The sequence below is a fragment of the Thalassophryne amazonica genome, chromosome 7, assembly GCF_902500255.1.
Source record: "Thalassophryne amazonica chromosome 7, fThaAma1.1, whole genome shotgun sequence".
Lineage (NCBI taxonomy): Eukaryota > Metazoa > Chordata > Actinopteri > Batrachoidiformes > Batrachoididae > Thalassophryne > Thalassophryne amazonica.
In genome coordinates this window covers 35198170-35216684 of record NC_047109.1, presented here as the reverse complement: position 1 = coordinate 35216684, position 18515 = coordinate 35198170, and the positions used below count along the sequence as shown (strand labels likewise).

General features: G+C 41.6%; 1 protein-coding gene and 1 long non-coding RNA gene across 2 annotated transcripts in view; one reads left to right on the top strand and one right to left on the bottom strand.

Moving 5' to 3' along the window:
- Positions 1–18515, bottom strand: part of erfl1 (Ets2 repressor factor like 1) — a 164501-nt gene that overhangs the window by 131902 nt on the left and 14084 nt on the right.
- On the top strand, positions 1138–17030 carry LOC117513772. Its single transcript, XR_004561709.1, has 2 exons — positions 1138–1178; positions 16896–17030. It is a non-coding gene; the product is annotated as an uncharacterized LOC117513772 (long non-coding RNA).

The following is an 18515-nucleotide window of genomic DNA, read 5'->3' as shown; positions in this document are numbered from 1 at the left end:
TGTGAAGAAGATTCCCCATTTACATGAACAAATTGTAATCTATTAGATAAATATGATTCAAACCACCGCAGCGCAGTGCCTTTAATACCTATGGCATGCTCTAATCTCTGTAATAAAATTTTATGGTCAACAGTATCAAAAGCAGCACTGAGGTCTATCAGAACAAGCACAGAGATGAGTCCACTGTCTGAGGCCATAAGAAGATCATTTGTAACCTTCACTAATGCTGTCTCTGTACTATGATGAATTCTAAAACCTGAATGAATCATGAGGTGACTTTGTCTCATCACTGTCATTTTGGGAGACAAGCACAGTTCAAAAAGGAAATGATTGTAGTTTTTCATAACCCATCTTTGCAGAAGAGCAAAGAACTTACAACAGAATAAGTGGACAGACTGTGAGGTGGGGGACTGTGGCACCACTGATTGGCTGCTTTTCCAGTTCAAGTCTTGATGTCATAGTCTGATTTTCTGCCTGACTGTTTGACCACCAGTGTTCACATGGTTTTATGAAGGGAAGAAGGAATTAGTATCCTTTATTGTCATTGCACATATAAATAAATTTGTCCTCTCCATTAATTATACAACTCCAAATAAAAAAAGTTGGTACAGCATGGAAAGAGCAAAACAAACAAAACAAATAAACAAACAAAACCCACAACACAGTGATTCTTATATTTATTTAACTTCTATTTCATTTCAGACTGAATGAACCCATTATATTTCATGTTTTGTGTGGTCAACATCATTTCAGTTGCCTCACAACAACAAGGTCATAGGTTCGATTCCCACCTGTGAGCTTTCTGGGTGGAGTATGCATGCCCCCCCCCCCCCCCCCCCCCGTGTTTGCGTGGATTTCTTCCTGATGCTCCGGTTTCCTCCCACATTTAAAGACATGCAGGTTAGGTGAATTGGACACTTTATAATTGTCCAGGTCTCCCTTAAAAAAGAGGTCTTGATCTCAGTTGGACTTATTGATAAATAAAGGTTAAATTAAAATTTGTTACTATGCATCCATTCATGCATTTAAGGCCTGCAACACATTCCAAAAAATGTTAGGACGGGGTAATATAGGGATAGTAATGAGGTTTTAAGATTTTTAAATTTGATTTTATAATTACGTTATTTCGGGGCGGCACGGTGGATTAGTGGTTAGCACTGTTGCCTCACAGCGAGAAGGTTGTGGGTTCAATTCCCGTGGCCTTTCTGTGTGGAGTTTGCATGTTCTCCCCGTGTTTGCGTGGGTTTCCTCCGGGTGCTCCAGTTTCCTCCCACATCCAAAGACATGCGGGTTAGGTGGACTGGAATCTTTAAATTATCCTTAGGTGTGCGTGTAGGTGTGTCTGTGTTTGTTTGTCTGTTTGTGGCCCTGCGGCAGACTGGCGTCCTGTCCTGGGTGTACCCCGCCTCACGCCCTATGACTGCTGGGATAGGCTCCAGCCCCCCGCGACCCTTAATTGGACTAAGCGGTAGAAGATGGATGGATGGAATTACGTTATTTCAAACAGGTGATGTCAACAGATGGTTGTAACCATGATTTGGTGTAAAAGCAGCATCCACAAAAGTGAGTGTCTGAGGACTGGCAGAGGAGCTCCAGTTATTGTATCATGGTGTGAATAGGAAGAGAAATGGTGTTGGGGTCTTTTTAAAGGAAGAGTATGTTAAGAGTGTGGTGGAGGTTAAGCAAGTGTCTGACAGGGTGAAAAATGTGAAGTTGGAAATTGAAGGGGTGATGATGAATATTATCAGTGCATATGCTCCACAGGTAAGTTGTGAGATGGAGGAGAAAGTTTGGAGTGAGTTAGATGAGGTGGTGGAGAGTGTGCCCAAGCATAAAAGAGTGGTGATAGGAGCGGACGTCAGTGGGCATGTGGGCAAAGGGAACACAGGTGATGAGGAAGTAATAGGTATGCTATCAAGGACAGGAATGTGGAAGAACAGATGGTAGCTGATTTTGCAAAAAGGAAGCAAATGGCTGTGGTGAATATCTGTCTTAGGAAAAGGGAGGAGCACAGGGTGACATATAAGATTGGACAAAGGTGCACAGGTGGACTACAGGTGGAGAGAGTGTAGTTTGACAGCATAGGATGGCGGTTTGCATTAATGGGTTAATGTGAGGCATAATTGTAAAGCGCTTTGAGCTTCTGATGCAGATGGAAAAGCACCATATAAATGCAGTCCATTTTGTAGGATGATTTTAGAGGTGATGAAGAGGAAAAGAGTTAGAGATCAACAAAGGATCAGATGGTGGAAGCTGAAGGATGAAGATGGTGGTGTGAAATTCAGTGAGCCGGTGAGACAGGCACTGGATGGAGGGGAAGAAAGTTTGGACAATTGGAAAGGACTGCAGTTGTGGTGAGGTAGACAGCTAGGAATGTCTGGGTGTGACATCTGTACAGTGGAAGGAAGACAAGGAGACTTGGTGGTGGTAGTACAAAGATGTTCAGGAAAGCATAAGGAGAAAGAGGTTGGTGAAAAAGAATTGGGACAGTTGGAGAGATGAAGAAAGTAGACAGTGGTACAAAGACATGTGGCATAAAGTGAAAAGAGAAGTGGCAAAAGCTAAGGAAAAGGCATATAGTGAGCTCTACAAGAAGTTGAAGAGTAAGGAAAGAGAGAAGGACTTGTATCGACTGGCCAGACAAAAGGCTCAAGCAGGAAAGGGTGGTAAAGGATGCAGATGGTAAAGTGAATGAAGAAAATGAGAGAGAGAGAAAAGGCTGGATGACGTGGAGAGAGTAAATCAGGAAGTGCAAGAGATTACTGAATTAAGGATGAAGTGAGGGCAGTTATGAACAGGATGAAGAGTGGAAAGTCAGTTGGTCCAGATGACATTCCAGGGGAGGCATGGAAATGTTTAGGAGAGATGGCAGTGAAGTTTCTAACCAGATTGTTTAATAACATCTTCGAAAGTGAGAGGATGCCTGAGGAGTGGAGATGCAGTGTGTCGGGTACTATTTTTAAGAAAAAGCGTGGAGTGGGTGGAGAACGTTGGCAGGAGTGATTTATGACCGAAGAATATCAACAAGAGTGAAGGCGAAAGTCAACTAGACAATAATGAGAACAGCTATGCTGTACGGCTTAGAGACGGTGGCACTAACAAAAAGAGAGGAGGCAGAGCTGAAGATTTTACTATTGCCTTTGGAAGTGATGAGAATGGACAGGATTAGGAATAAACATATCAGAGGGACAGCTCAGATAGGATGGTTTGGAGACAACATTACAGAGGTGAGATTGAGATGGTTTGGATATGTGCAGAGGAGGGACCAGGGGTATATAGGGAGAAGGATGCAGAGGATGGAGCGACCAGGCAGGAAGAGAAGAGGGAGGCAGAAGAGGAGGTTTATGGATGTGGTGAGGGAGGACATGCAGGTGGTTGGTGTGACAGAGAAAGCTACAGAGGACAGGGTGAGATGGAAATGATTGAGCTGCTGTGGCACCCTCTAATCAGAGTAGCTGAAAGAAGAAAAAGATCAGATTCTGCTATATATGAACAAAATATCCAAATCAGGTCACTGTGCAACTTAACATGTACATCTTGATTCTTTAATTCAATTCCACTGTGGTGTCAAAATCAATAAACTGTGTCACTGTATAAATACTTATCAATATCTATGTATATTTTTTTTCACTCACTGCTTTTTGACATTTATACTGTTAGAAAAGTATCGGACCTTTTTATTTTTATTTTTTCAAAAACCTGATGGATTTGAATCACGTGTGCTCCTTGAACCTTCGTGCGCATGCGTGAATTTTTTTACGCTTGTCGATTGCATCATTTTCTGGTAAGCAGCCTTTTTGTGAGGTGTGTCGTGCGCTCTGCGTTTTTTCATTCCAAGGAAAAAGACGGAATGACTGGAGCAGCGCCGCATCAAATTTTGCCAGAAACTGGGCGACAGCCAGTTGGAAACCATTCGGATTATTAAGACGGCTTTCAATGACGATCCTATATGGGCATCACACAGATTAAGGAGCGGTACAACCGGTTTAAAGACGTCCGCACAACGGTGGAGAGCAAGCCACGCTCCGGTCAGCCATCAACATGCTGAAATGACCAAATCATTTCCAAAGTGAACGCTGTGGTGATGCGGGACTGTCGTGTGACTGTCCGAGAAATTGCGGAAGAGGTGGACATCAGCACTTTTTCGGAACATTCCACTGTGATAGAAGATTTGGCCATGAAAAGAGCGGTGATGAAAATCATGCCGATGGCTTTGGCACGAAGCTGACGGCGGAGCAAAAGCGCCTTCGTGTTGAAGTCTCACAGGACATGCTGTGACATGCCCACCTCTTCCACAATTTCTCGGATAGTCACACGACTGAAAAGTCACCGAAAACCGTCTGAATCATCTGAATGGTTTCCACGCTGCTCCAGTCGTTCCGTCTTTTTCCTTGGAATGAAAAAACGCCGAGCGCACGACACACGTCCCATACAAAGGCTGCTTACCAGAAAATGATGCAATCGACAGGCGTGAAAAAGTTCATGCATGCGCATGAAGGTTCAAGGTTTGCTCATGCAAGCACACGTGATTCAAATCCATCAGGTTTTTGAAAAAAATAAAAAGGTCCGATAGTTTTCTAACAGACCTCGTATGAATCGAACATTTGGACTTTGCAAATTAGATTTTTTTCTTGAGCAGCTGAAGAAACCAAAAACAATAAGCACTACATGTTATAAAATTCTTGGCTGTGTAAAACTATTGCATTTTGCTGTAGATTGTGAAAATAATAATAAAAGATAAATAAATTATTTTATGGGGGGAAAAAAACTGTCACGTGATTGCCAGAATAATTTGGTTAAAAGAAAGATATCATATGGATACAAACACCTTTACAGAAAACAATGTAAATATTAAAGTGTAAAACTATAATTTGAAAAAAAAAAGAAAAAACAAATAGATTTTATAGCTGAGGATTTGATTTTTTTTTCAGTGACTGCTTCTTTGCTTTAATTTTTGGACAACATACACACACACACACACAAACATAGGCGAGGCTCCCTGTTGGCCTGTGTGTGCGTGTCAAATCTAATCTCCAGCTCTCTGCGTAGTACACCTGCTGTGACGGCGTATCATTCGCTGCATACAGTGAGCGCATGATGACGGATTACTGAATTAGACCAATAATGACAAGTGACACTTCTGTTACCGCTGCCTGAGCCACTGCGGAGAGCGGGAGGAGGTGTAAATAAAGAACAGACACAGGGAGGGAGATGAGGGGACACACACAGGAAGTCATGGAGACAGATTGGGAATTTTCTGCTTCTGCAAAAATAAATTAAGTATCCTGTCCTCCCTTTCTGTTTTTTTTTTTTCAGACACCCAGCCATGTAACAGAAAGTTACCACAGTCCATTGTCAAAGATTAAGTATCTTTACTAATGTTGCATTGAGTGGTGTTTGCAGAATGGTTTTGGTGTTGGTCCAAATCTAGACCCATAAACTACTCATCATTTTGATTCAAGGGCTCATATTGTGCAAAAACAGCTTTTACTTGCCTCTTGCAGTAAAATATATTTGGAGTTTTGTGTTAAACATCTTCAAAGTTGAACACGTCTATTACTGTGCATGTCGAAACTGTCCTGCTGTCAGGAAAGTTTTCTCAAAACAACTCGTTTTTGACTTATGTGACATAAGTTACAGAAGTTTTTTTTTTCTCATTGAGACACACCCACTCTCTGTAACACATCTGTGTGTGAGAAAGAGATCAGGACTGACACAAGAAGAGTGGATGCAGCTAGCAACAGTTCTTTTCATTTACAGGAACATGCTCAGAAACATTATGTTTCTTATGGTGTGGTCACATTTGTGTGATCTGCATGTCACATTGCTCTGTACACCACACTGGTTTGGCCATTGCATTAGTCTGTGCACCACAATGGTTTGGCCATTACACTGGCCTGTACACCACATTGGTCTGTGCACCACACTGGTTTGGTCATTGCATTAGTCTGTGCACCACATTGGTTTGGCCATTGCATTAGTTTGTGCACTGCATGGGTTTGGCCATTGCATCAGTCTGTGCACCACATTGGTTTGGCCATTGCATTAGTTTGTGCACCGCATTGGTTTGGCCATTGCAATGGTCTGTGCACCACATTGGTTTGGCCATTGCATTAGTCTGTGCACTGTATTGGTTTGGCCATTGCATTAGTCTGTGCACCACATTGGTTTGGCCATTACACTGGCCTGTACACCACATTGGTCTGTGCACCACACTGGTTTGGTCATTGCATTAGTCTGTGCACCACATTGGTTTGGCCATTGCATTAGTTTGTGCACTGCATGGGTTTGGCCATTGCATCAGTCTGTGCACCACATTGGTTTGGCCATTGCATTAGTTTGTGCACCGCATTGGTTTGGCCATTGCAATGGTCTGTGCACCACATTGGTTTGGCCATTGCATTAGTCTGTGCATTGTATTGGTTTGGCCATTGCATTAGTCTGTGCACCACATTGGTTTGGCTATTGCATTAGTTTGTGCACTGCATGGGTTTGGCCATTGCATCAGTCTGTGCACCACATTGGTTTGGCCATTGCATTAGTTTGTGCACCGCATTGGTTTGGCCATTGCAATGGTCTGTGCACCACATTGGTTTGGCCATTGCATTAGTCTGTGCACCACATTGGTTTGGCCATTGCATTGGTCTGTGCACCGCATTGGTTAGGCCATTGCATTAGTTTGTGCATCGCATTGGTTTGGCCATTGCATTGGACTGTGCACTAAATCGGCCTGCACACTGCAGACCAGTGTGCACACATGTTCACCACTGCTCTCTAAAGAGTGCTGGTATTGTTTTAAAAATTGCACTTGTAAACAGAATTAAGTAAACACCCAGTAATACTGTCTCTCAATAATAAATATTAAAGTCACTCCCCAGAACTATATTTAACATTTAACAATTAATGATACAGTATGTACAATTATATACATTTTTTACATCATAAATAAGAAAAATATGGTGGCCAAGTGATTAGTGCATTTGGTTTCAGTGTGGAAGGTTCCCAGTTTAAATCCCATCCCTGCCACATTTCCATGTTATATCAGGAAGGGCATCCGGTGTAAAACTTGTGCCCATTAAATATGTCGATCCACCTTGGATTTGCTGTGGCGACCCTGAGTGAAAACAAGGAAGCAGGAACTTATTTTACTGTACAACAAATAATATTCAACTTTTGCAAAAAAAAAAAAAAAAAAAAAAAGAACATTCACAATCAAATGAACCAGTCCTTGAGCCCCAGCCATTCACATTGTGATTGGCTAGGATTTTGATCCAGTGCAAGGAAACCTGCCCTCTTCAGGAGAGAGAAAGCACTGTGCTGACAAGCTGTGCACACTTGTCACAAAGTGTCTAGAAAATAAAAACATCCTTTGAGATGTCAGAAATCACAGAGTGCATCTTTACATATGTAAGACAAACTGGAACATGCTGCACTGGAGTAGAAAATAAATCCAACTGAGCTCCAACGTGACATATTTCATAAATCTGATCCATTATAAAATGTTTCGATGCGTTCTTAATGAGCACACATGAAATGTAGAATGTCCACCAGCGTCAGGCTGAGCGTGTGTCTGCAGGGTGTCTGCTCCCCCGTGGATCCTGCTCTCTGCAGGCTTGAACTCAGGATGCTAAATGAGGAAGAGGAGGCGCAGTCCTCCCTGGGACAACGTGAATAAATCAGCCTGTGCTTCTATACCACAGCAGTGAAAGGAGGATGTACATGCATACAGAGAAATGCCTTTATTCATACAAGCAGAGATGCAAAAAAGTAAACAGTGAGAGAAAAAAACCCAGTCCTAGTCTGAGGTGAAGATGTGAGGAATAGCAAACAGCAGTGGCTGCCTGTTTTGGGGAGTCAGAGGCGCTTTCTGACATCAGTGTCAATGACAATGTGTCAGTGATGTCAGTTTACCTGCATGGACACTCAGTGTCCCTGTGCACTCTGATAGGGAGCATCAGTCTCTCACTGACCTCAGGTCAGTGTCAGACACTTATGATTGGATTTTTATTCTCTTTGAGGCTGGGAAGATCATCATTTACTGGGGAGACAAAACTTGTGATATACTGCATTGTATAGTGAATCCAAAGGGCCCACAATATGCACGCAGTGATTGCCTTGGTGGCCACATACAGTTACAAGTAACTTCAAAACAACATAGTAACGCCTAATGTACGCTCAACTTCTTGATTTTTTTTTTTTTTTATACTGTTCTGCATTTTCTCCCACCGTCTGTAGTGGGAGTGTAACAATAAATTAATAGTAAGTAAGCATAATAGTAATTAAGTCCCTTCGGCTGCTCCCTTGTTTGCACTCGGTCGCCACAGCAAATCCAAGGTGGATCTGCATGTTGAATTGGCACAGGTTTTACACTGGATGCCCTTCCTGATGCAACTCCACTTCACATGGAGAAATGTGGCAGGGGTGGGATTTGAACTGGAAACCTTCTGCACTGAAACCAAGCGCACTAACCACTTGGCCACCACCCCCTAACTTCAAAACAACATGTACTGTATTTTTCAGAGAATAAGTTCCACGGGAGTTTAAGTTGGATCTTTTTTCTGTATGTGGAACTTCCCTGGGGGGTAAAGAGTTAACCAACAGACAGGAACTCGGTGTAACACATGTGCACGCCACAGCATGTGCTGTCACTTAACATACGCACTTTTAAATTTCAAAAATAAACAAGATGGACAAATAAACATATCATGAATAACATGATGGATGCTATTTGATGCAGTCAGGACAATAGAAAGCATCAGATGGACTTGGATGCAGAACTGAACAGTGGATTTGCCCAGGTTACCCTCAGTTTGTGGTGTGTGCCAAAAAGACTGTTAAATTACATAAATAAGCCATGCTGGAAAAATAAACATGTGATGACAACATATTGGTTGTTATTTGATGAAGATGAACATGGATTGCTAATCCACAGTACTGGAAACACGACAATAAAAACATGAGTCCATTTGAATATTTAAATCAGTTTACATAATTTGGGATATTTGTGCACTGTTGTAGTTTACTTTTATTGTTGGAGTTTCTTTTTTCATGCATTTATTTCTGGGAAAGACCTATCTAAATAGTTATTATTATAAATAGAAGTATAAGTTGTAGTAGTAGTACTATAAATACCTATTGGTTAGAATGTATAATGCAAAAGATTAACAGAAATACATGCGGTGACCATATTACGAGTATATTAGTCTGTTTGAAAAGGACTGTAAATACTAGTCATGGGTGCTGTGATGTTGTGGGAAGACAATGTTTATTGTCATTGTCTTTGAACGTACTGTTGTTCAGTTCTCTGCTGAAGAAATGAAAACATCTTAGATCAAAAAACATGTACGTTTAAAGAGAGCGATATAATTATCTCCACCAACTAAGTTGGAGGAGTTACGTTATCACTCCTGTTTGTTTGTCTGTCTGTTTGTGAACACCCTGGAGCCTACAGTGTTTCATGTATCGTTATGAAAGGTTTACTGAAGATTCACATCCTGATAGGCAAGAAGTGATTCAATTTTCAAGGTCATAGGTCAAAGGGCAAAGTCAGAAAAAATCTTGAAACATTAGAAAAATCCCTATCTTTAGGGCCCCTTCACACATAGCACGAATACGTAGGATTCAGGGTGAATCACGGCGAAACAGCCCGAATGAGCGAACCACGAAAACACTGAGCCGATGTCAGGAGGGACACAAACTGGAGCGCGTACATGAAACCGTCGCAGCGGCAACACAGTGCGAGCTGCTGGAGTGTGTGGAACCACATCGTGTGCTGCGGTGGTGTCTGCTAGTTCCTAGATGAACTCCTTCAAACAATCCATGTTGAATCATTGTAGCCTATCGAAGGAAACGGAATAATAGAAATGAATACAGCTTGCGTTATGGGAGTGATGCTAATTTGCTGAACTGATTTCAGTGCAGTGCATAAACAATATCTCACGGCTGCTGTGGAAACTGGAGGAGACATAGCGTCAGAATGGCGAATGTCACTTTTCTGGTAGAGTTCTGTTTTAGACGTCTGAAATTACCGGCGGTGGAAGGGGGGAGGGGGGTAAAGCCCCATCGAGCCCGACCCCTGATCCGCCCGTGCTTGTATGGGACATGATTTCTAAGCGTTCACCTCCTGCATGTCTGCCCACAAAGTGGAACACAGATGCACTGTGTTGCAGTGTAGTAAGAAAAACTGAGCACTTAACTGGGACAGACACACGGAGAGCTGGAACCAAAGCAAGGGAGCAGCAGAGGGGCACAGAGGAAGGAAGACAGAAAGAAATATTGACAAAGCCTAGATATACACATAAGTCAGCCGACACGACCCGCCTGCTCCCTGTATTTTATAGAGCCGCTCTGCGCTGGCGGAACAGCGTGACAGGCCGGTTCCTTCAGGGGAAAATATGGTCCCTTTTTCTCCTCATGCCTCTCGCTCTGCTATCACTCCTCTTTTCTGTCGCTCCCACCTGATATCATTCTGTCACCTCAGCGCCTGGCTCTTTTTTCCATCATCCCCCTATTTCTGCCTTCTTTCATTTTTATTGGTGCGCTGTACATTGCCGCCGTCATGTTTCACTTTTCTCTTTCGATCCATCTTCATGTCACCCTCTTAATCCCTCTCATTTGCTCTTCTTGGTCCTCATCCCTCTGTTTCTCTTCCAGCTCTCCCAGAGTGCTTTGTACGTGCCGGCCCAATTTCCACCTACTCCTCTCGGTTTCCCTCTTTCTTCCTGATTCATTTCCTCTCCACCTCTCTGCTCCATTCATCCCTCTCCCCTCCATCAGTACATTGCTATCCCTCGCTATCCCTCAGGCTCTCCTGTCGCCAGTCTTGCACCTCTCTAACTGTATTTCCTTTGACCCCGTCCTTGTCTTCCTCACAGCTTTTTCTTTATCTGTCACTCTGTGCCTCTATCGCTTCTCTCAGCTTTATCCATCCACCACATTACAAGCAGCACTCTCAACCTTTGACCTTTCACTCTCTTTCACTCATCTTGTTCTTTATTTTCACTACTTGCATTTCTTTCTTTCTTTCTTGTTGCTGTTCTTGTTTCATGTTTGCTTGCTTTTCTGCCTTCTTTCTCCCTATCTTTCATTTCTGAAGTTATTGTACTTGGCCCCACAAATCTTAGAAACATGGTGTCTAACCAGATCCTTACTCTGGATGGCATTACCCTGATCTCTAGTAATACTGTGAGAAATCTTGGAGTCATTTTTGATCAGGATATATCCTTCAATGCGCATATTAAACAAATATGTAGGACTGCTTTTTTGCATTTACGCAATATCTCTAAAATTAGAAAGGTCTTGTCTCAGAGTGATGCTGAAAAACTAATTCATGCATTTATTTCCTCTAGGCTGGACTATTGTAATTCATTATTATCAGGTTGTCCTACAAGTTCCCTGAAAAGCCTTCAGTTAATTCAAAATGCTGCAGCTAGAGTACTGACGGGGACTAGAAGGAGAGAGCATATCTCACCCATATTGGCCTCTCTTCATTGGCTTCCTGTTAATTCTGGAATAGAATTTAAAATTCTAAAATTCTTCTTCTTACTTATAAGGTTTTGAATAATCAGGTCCCATCTTATCTTAGGGACCTCATAGTACCATATCACCCCAATAGAGCGCTTCGCTCTCAGACTGCAGGCTTACTTGTAGTTCCTAGGGTTTGTAAGAGTAGAATGGGAGGCAGAGCCTTCAGCTTTCAGGCTCCTCTCCTGTGGAACCAGCTCCCAATTCAGATCAGGGAGACAGACACCCTCTCTACTTTTAAGATTAGGCTTAAAACTTTCCTTTTTGCTAAAGCTTATAGTTAGGGCTGGATCAGGTGACCCTGAACCATCCCTTAGTTATGCTGCTCTAGTCTTAGACTGCTGGGGGGTTCCCATGATGCACTGAGTGTTTCTTTCTCTTTTTGCTCTGTATGCACCACTCTGCATTTAATCATTAGTGACTGATCTCTGCTCCCCTCCACAGCATGTCTTTTTCCTGGTTCTCTCCCTCAGCCCCAACCAGTCCCAGCAGAAGACTGCCCCTCCCTGAGCCTGGTTCTGCTGGAGGTTTCTTCCTGTTAAAAGGGAGTTTTTCCTTCCCACTGTCGCCAAGTGCTTGCTCACAGGGGGTCGTTTTGACCGTTGGGGTTTTTCCGTAATTATTGTATGGCCTTGCCTTACAATATAAAGCGCCTTGGGGCAACTGTTTGTTGTGATTTGGCGCTATATAAATAAAATTGATTTGATTTGATTTTGATTTGATTTGATTTCTGCTTACTTTCATCTTTTTTTTGTCTTTGTTTTGTTTTGTTTCGTTTTTTTTTGCTAGCTTGCTTTTTGCTTCCTTCGGTTGGCTCATTCCTTTTTGCTTCTTCCTTTCATTTGCTCCGTATTTCCTGCTTCCTTGGTGCTTACTGTTGTTTGTTCTTTTTTCCTTGCTGCTTGATATCATTTCTTCTTTTTCTTTCTTGCATCTTCTTTAATTTGATCTTTCTTTCATCTTTGTTTCATTTGTTCTTTCTTGCTTGCTTACTTGTTGCTTACTTTGGTTCATTTTTCCTCTTAATGGATTAATTTTCTTTGTTCTTTCTTCCTTCTTACTTTCATTCATTACTCTTTGCTCGCTTCTTCTTTTACTTCATTTGGTTCCCTGTTTTCATTCTTTCATCACCCTTGAGTTTATTCTTTTTTTTTGCTTTCTTGCTTCGTCCTTTCGTTTGTTCTTTCTTGCTTGCTTCTTCCTTTTTGTTCATTCTTTCTTGTTTCTTCCTTTACTTCATTTGGTTCCTTGTTTTCTTTCTTTCATCTTCCTTGAGTTTATTCTTTCTTTCTTGCTTGTGTCTTCCTTTTTGTTCATTCTTTCTTGGTTCTCCCTTTAGTTAATTCTTTGTTGCTTCTTCCTTTACTTCATGTTTTCTTCCTTCTTCCTGTTATTCATTATTTTTTGTATTCTTCCTTCTTCTTTTTGTTCATTCCTTCTTGGTTCTTCCTTTAGTTAATTCTTCCTTGCTTCTTCCTTTACAGAATTCTTTCTTTTCTTGTTCTTCCTTTCATTCATGCTTTCTTCCTTCTTCATTTTCTTCATTCTTTTTTGCTTTCTTGTTTCTTTCTTTTTTCTTGTTGCTTCCTTGTTTGTTAGTTCTTTTATACTTGCTTGCTGTTTTCTTCCTTCTGCCATTTTTTTCTTGCTTGTTTCCGGGTTTATTCTTTCTTTCTTTCTTTCTTTCTTTCTTTCTTTCTTTCTTTCTTTCTTTCTTTCTTTCTTTCTTTCTTTCTTTCTTTCTTTCTTTCTTTCTTTCTTTCTTTCTTTCTTTCTTTCTTTCTTTCTGCATTCCACCCAGTCCACCCTCTCTCGTCCACAGCCTTAGCACACAGCCCCATGTGTCGGAATCAATTAGGGCTGAGAGCCGTCGTGGCCGCTCTTTCACGGAGGTAAATATTAAACTGCACCAAGCACCGAGGAGGAAGAGAGACAGAAAGAGGAGGGGAGAGAAGGAGCCCTCCATCCCTAATCCACCGCATCGATCAGGCGGGGATGAGGGTAATATATTATTTTGACAAGATACGATCCTCCGACGCGCACCGCTATCCCTGGCGATCGATTTCTTTTTTCTCTCCTTTTTTCTTTCTTTTTTCCCCCTCAGCGAAGTGGGACAGTTTGTGTGTTACTGTGTGTGTGTACCTAAGATAGGGCGCGTGTGTGTGAGTCTGTGCGCCATTGCTGGGTGTTGGCGTGTGCATGTGCACTGGAGCGTGGATGGGTGACAATAGGAACAGCATTAGGAAATGTGGGGAAGAGATGAGGATGGTGCTGCAAGTCGCTCTGCACGCTCACAAACAAGCTCCTGTCTAAACAGCTAAATCACATGCTCGCCTAAAGATGGATCACTGAGAGTTCTGCTTTGTGTATGCACACGGTGTACGGCCCTATGCCAGAGTTACAGTTTAGGAGCTGACCTCATCCTCACCTGAACCTCTCCTTTGTGGCTAAATTGTCTGATCAGTTTTTCAGTTCAATCTCTCCCTCATCCCTCCTTCAGACCTTCTCAAACAGACGTTTTGTCATCAAGTGAGTGAAGATGTCAAATTTCTGCCAATAATACTGCATGTACTTTTATTTTTCATATAAAATCTGATGAACAGTGACAGTGTCTGTTTATCATTACAGAGGGAACTTGTCCACAAACACTGATTTGGTAGTTTTTTGGGTTAAACTTCCACCATTTGATACTAACATGGAAATAACTCAGGTGTAGCTCATTTCATACTTGTAATCTGTCACATTACAGAAATCTGATTTCTGTTCAAATTATTGTATTTTTCTTTCAGGCATGCATGTCCTTTGCAGTTTAACTTCATAATGCCAAGGAAAGTTGTGAGACCGTAGTGATATTGCTTTTTGGATGATGTTTTTTAAGATCTCCGTGAACGCCGTGCAGACTTAAAAGCCTTAGCTCAAAGCTTTGTGTGATTGGTTCATACAGCACTGGTGAGAATGTCCTCCATAGGTGAGTCAGAATCTTGTCTGTGCTTTTAAATGATGACAGACCTGGTCTGTGAGGTTTGTGTGAAAGGGGCAAAAAGTTCCTGGTGGTCTTTCCAAAAATAACCAATCGTGTGCCATCCTATGCCACAGCTTTTTTTTTTTTTAGAAAGTCTCTTTACGAAAATGAACCCAAATCTTAACCATCACTTTAATCTTATCCTTTATCCAAATGACAGTGAATAATATTAAAGGCCTGATTTACTCAGTGTTTGCAGTGTTACAATGTGTGCAAACACCAATGCACTTAAAAAAGAAAAAAGTGCATGCTGAGGATTGTCTTTTAAATGCACAAAATTGCATTAATTTTGCATGTTTGCCTTCATGAATATTCAATTTGGGGTTTGTCCACCTTACAGTTTTGGTAGGGAACATGCAAATAGGTGAGGTTTGCACACGCAACATGGTTTATGAAGGGAGAATTTAATGAATAATTCACTTTAAATGTGGGTCACATTTAATAAGTTAACAATTTGCTTCATGTTTGTTTCTTTGAGAGTTAGTGCTTCCATGCGTAAGGTAGGTCACACACAGACGCAAATATCGGAGTCTGTGTGGGTCATCACTGTTGTGCGCGCAGGATGGAGAGTGCATAAATATGTTCATGTGCTGGCTATTCCAAAAAATAAAATAAAATTAGAAATCTCCTATTTCAGACATTTAATTATTGAACCAGCCACGTTATTTTAGCAAACTGGTGAATAAATATGCTGCTGGTGGCATGTGCACAACTGCAGGTGGAACTGTGCACAGCTGTCTGTGTACATTCCACCAGCAGTGCACAGCATAATTACTCACCAGTTTGCTTAAATACCATGAATGGAATAGTAATTAAATGTCTAAAATAGATTTTTGTTTAAATTGCCAGAGTGTGAACATGTTCAGTTATGTGGCAGAGTTTGTGCAGAATAAACCACGAGATGCATACATGTATGTGAGTGATTTAATTTAATTTTGTGCTTACGGCCATTAACACACACAAAATCTTCATTTACATACTGCTGTATGCATCATGTTACCACCTGCTGTCAATTGGACAATTTTTATTCACCTGTAAAATTGTTTACATGAACTGTCCAGGCAATTTAGCACTCGTTATCTGGGATGTTAATAAATCAGGCACTAAGTGTATTAATTCAAATTTTTATAGAACAAGTATCACTATTTGATGCTTTTCAACGAGAATACGTTTAAATGACATCACAGAGTCAACGAAAGGACATTGTCATCCGTGGTGATGTTTTAATCAGCATAATATAAACTGCAGTGATTCCTCTTTTGGTGTGTTTGCATTGTTGCAGGGAAACATGTTTTGTACACATTTCCTCCATTTCACACAGACATTGGATGTTGAACAATGATTGTGCTGACAATGCATGAGATTACTGGCACATTTGTGTCAGAATTTCCAGGATTCCACAAAACAAATGATCATTCCCTACGATGGAAGAGGTGGAATCTAGAGCTTAGAGGTGGCCTTGTGACCATTTGGCCCCCTGCACTTCCCAGAATGCACCACGGTGCCAGCAGAGTTCCGACATCTCACAGCACATGTAAACAGTGGCAAAGCAAGGATGTGGGTGGCGTTGATTCAGCGAGTTCACGGGCAATTATGATGATACGTTTTCCCAAGTTGAGAGGGTTATCTAGAGAAGGTGTAGCACCTGTGATGGACTTGTCTTGTTGTCCATACTTCACGAGGTGTGTTTACACTGTGAGTGCTGAGTTCCTGACACCGGAACGCTGCTGAAACCAACATCTTGCGTGAGTCACCGCTTCACCTCAGGGAGCTTTGGTAAGGTTTTTTAGACCACAGGCACACTGTGACACGTTGGTGCAGAGCCATTAACTTGCCAGAAAACCTCTCTCTTGCATCTGCTTTTTCAATACCAGAGTGATGTGCACTGTTTCTTAAAGCAGATGACAGCTGACACTCTGACTTTACTTCATGCATATTTGCACTCAGATTGGCTGTGGTCTTTGTTTCTTGAATTAAAATTAAATTGCAAAAAACAAACAAACAAAAAATCTGTCAGTATTTTGATAGAATATGTATGTCTGCACATTTCAAATTAGGATTTCTGTTGATTCACAGATGAGAAAAACAAACAAACAAACCAAAATCAAAAATCTGTATCAAACTCTAGTGTAACTAGAGTTTTGTTTGTGTATTTGAGTTTTTGACTAATTGTTGGTATTTGATGTCTTGGAAATCAGGTGAGGCTGAACACAAACCTGTCATTATGTCAACTGTATGTTTTCTGAAAAATGACTTAACCGCTCTTGAACCACTCAAATTTGGCAGATCAAGATGTTGCCAGGGCAGCACGTTATCTTATTGGTTAGCACTGTTGCCTCAAAGACAGAAGGTCATGGGATCGATTCCCACCTTTGGCCTTTCTGTGTGGAGTTTGCAAGTTCTTCTCGTGTTTGGGTGGGTTCCCTTCGAGTCCTCTGGCTTCCTCCCACATCCAAAGACATGAAGATTAGTTGGACTGAAACTTGTCTGTAGGTGTGCGTGTGTATGTGAATGTGTTTGTTTGTCTATATGTGGCCCTGTGACAGACTGGCATCCTGTCCAGGGTGTACCCCTCCTCATACCCTATGACTGCTGGGATAGGCTTCAGTCCCGCATGACCCTTAACTGGAGTAAGTGCTTGAAGATGAGTGAGTGAATAAGATGTCACCATCTTGGCAACTCCTGACTCCACCAAACTCCTGGCTAACCCATAAATGGGTAAAGGGGTGAGGTAGGGGCAAAAGCGGCACAAACTGGGAAGGATGAATGAAACCTGGACAAATCCACATACCGTGAAGTTAGTAAGCTAGCTAAGGGGATGAATTAACACATATTTTTGCAGGTCTGGCGGTGGTTTTATTTTTAAAAGCTATGACTTACAAATAACCTCATTAACTACGACACTGTCAGTGTAGGTAATATTACCCAGCTATTGATACCTGATAACTAATGCAAACATACAAAATAAATAATACTAAACTTTTGCTCACCGAAAATACTGGAGCACAGACTTCTTTGATGGTATGTTATTACAATTAACCACCCATTAAGACGCATTATATCACATTTGTATTAAAATGCTCAACAAAAATGGCAGACTGTTAGTGAGCGGCGGCTAGCGGCTGGATGTTTGCTGTCAGTTAAATCAGTCAACCATGCCTTTAAATATGCATACATGTGTGGCTTAAAATGGCCTGATCTAATCAGTCATATTAAAAACAAAAAACACAAAAACCATGTGTCATAAAACTAGCAATTGAGACTAAAATGAATGGGTTTTTGTTGTTGTTGTTTTATAGCAGGCAGTAAACACATTTACTATATTGTAAGTTGGTTCCACTCCTCCAGCTAATGCAAAGGAGTCGGTATCGGGTTATTTGATCGCATGACTTTTAGTCATGATTCTGACATTTTGCTGATTGGCTGAGACATGCCGCTATCTGATTGGCTGCAGCCTTTGTTTACAACGTAGCGCTGGTACCACAGTCTCTGGAGGAGTGGAACCAACTTACATTTTCGGCGGTTACGCCACATCCAATCACAGAGCGTGGCGTGATCGCCAATAGCGGCCAACGTATCAGATGGACCAATCACAGCCATGTTTTCAAAAACACGCTACCAGTCTCTTTGTATAAGAGACTGTGGTACCAGTGCTAACTATATGGCTGCAACGCTACGCTCACTTTGATTGGCTGATTTCCGGCGTGATATTTTCCCATATCAGAGCGGTTACCATGACAACTGGTCCAAAATGCAAAGCACATTTGTTACAAACCAGAAAGCTAAAAACATGATAAGAAAACCCAAGTCAGACATAAACATACTCCATAAATATCTAAACAGCATTGGAAAAAACACACAGATTGAAAGTTTACCAGCTAACGATCGGAACATCAGTTAACAAGTTCTTCATGGAAGTGAAGCAAACAGGTCGGACTACGAGCCGTCACCAGCTTTCATATTCGGGCGA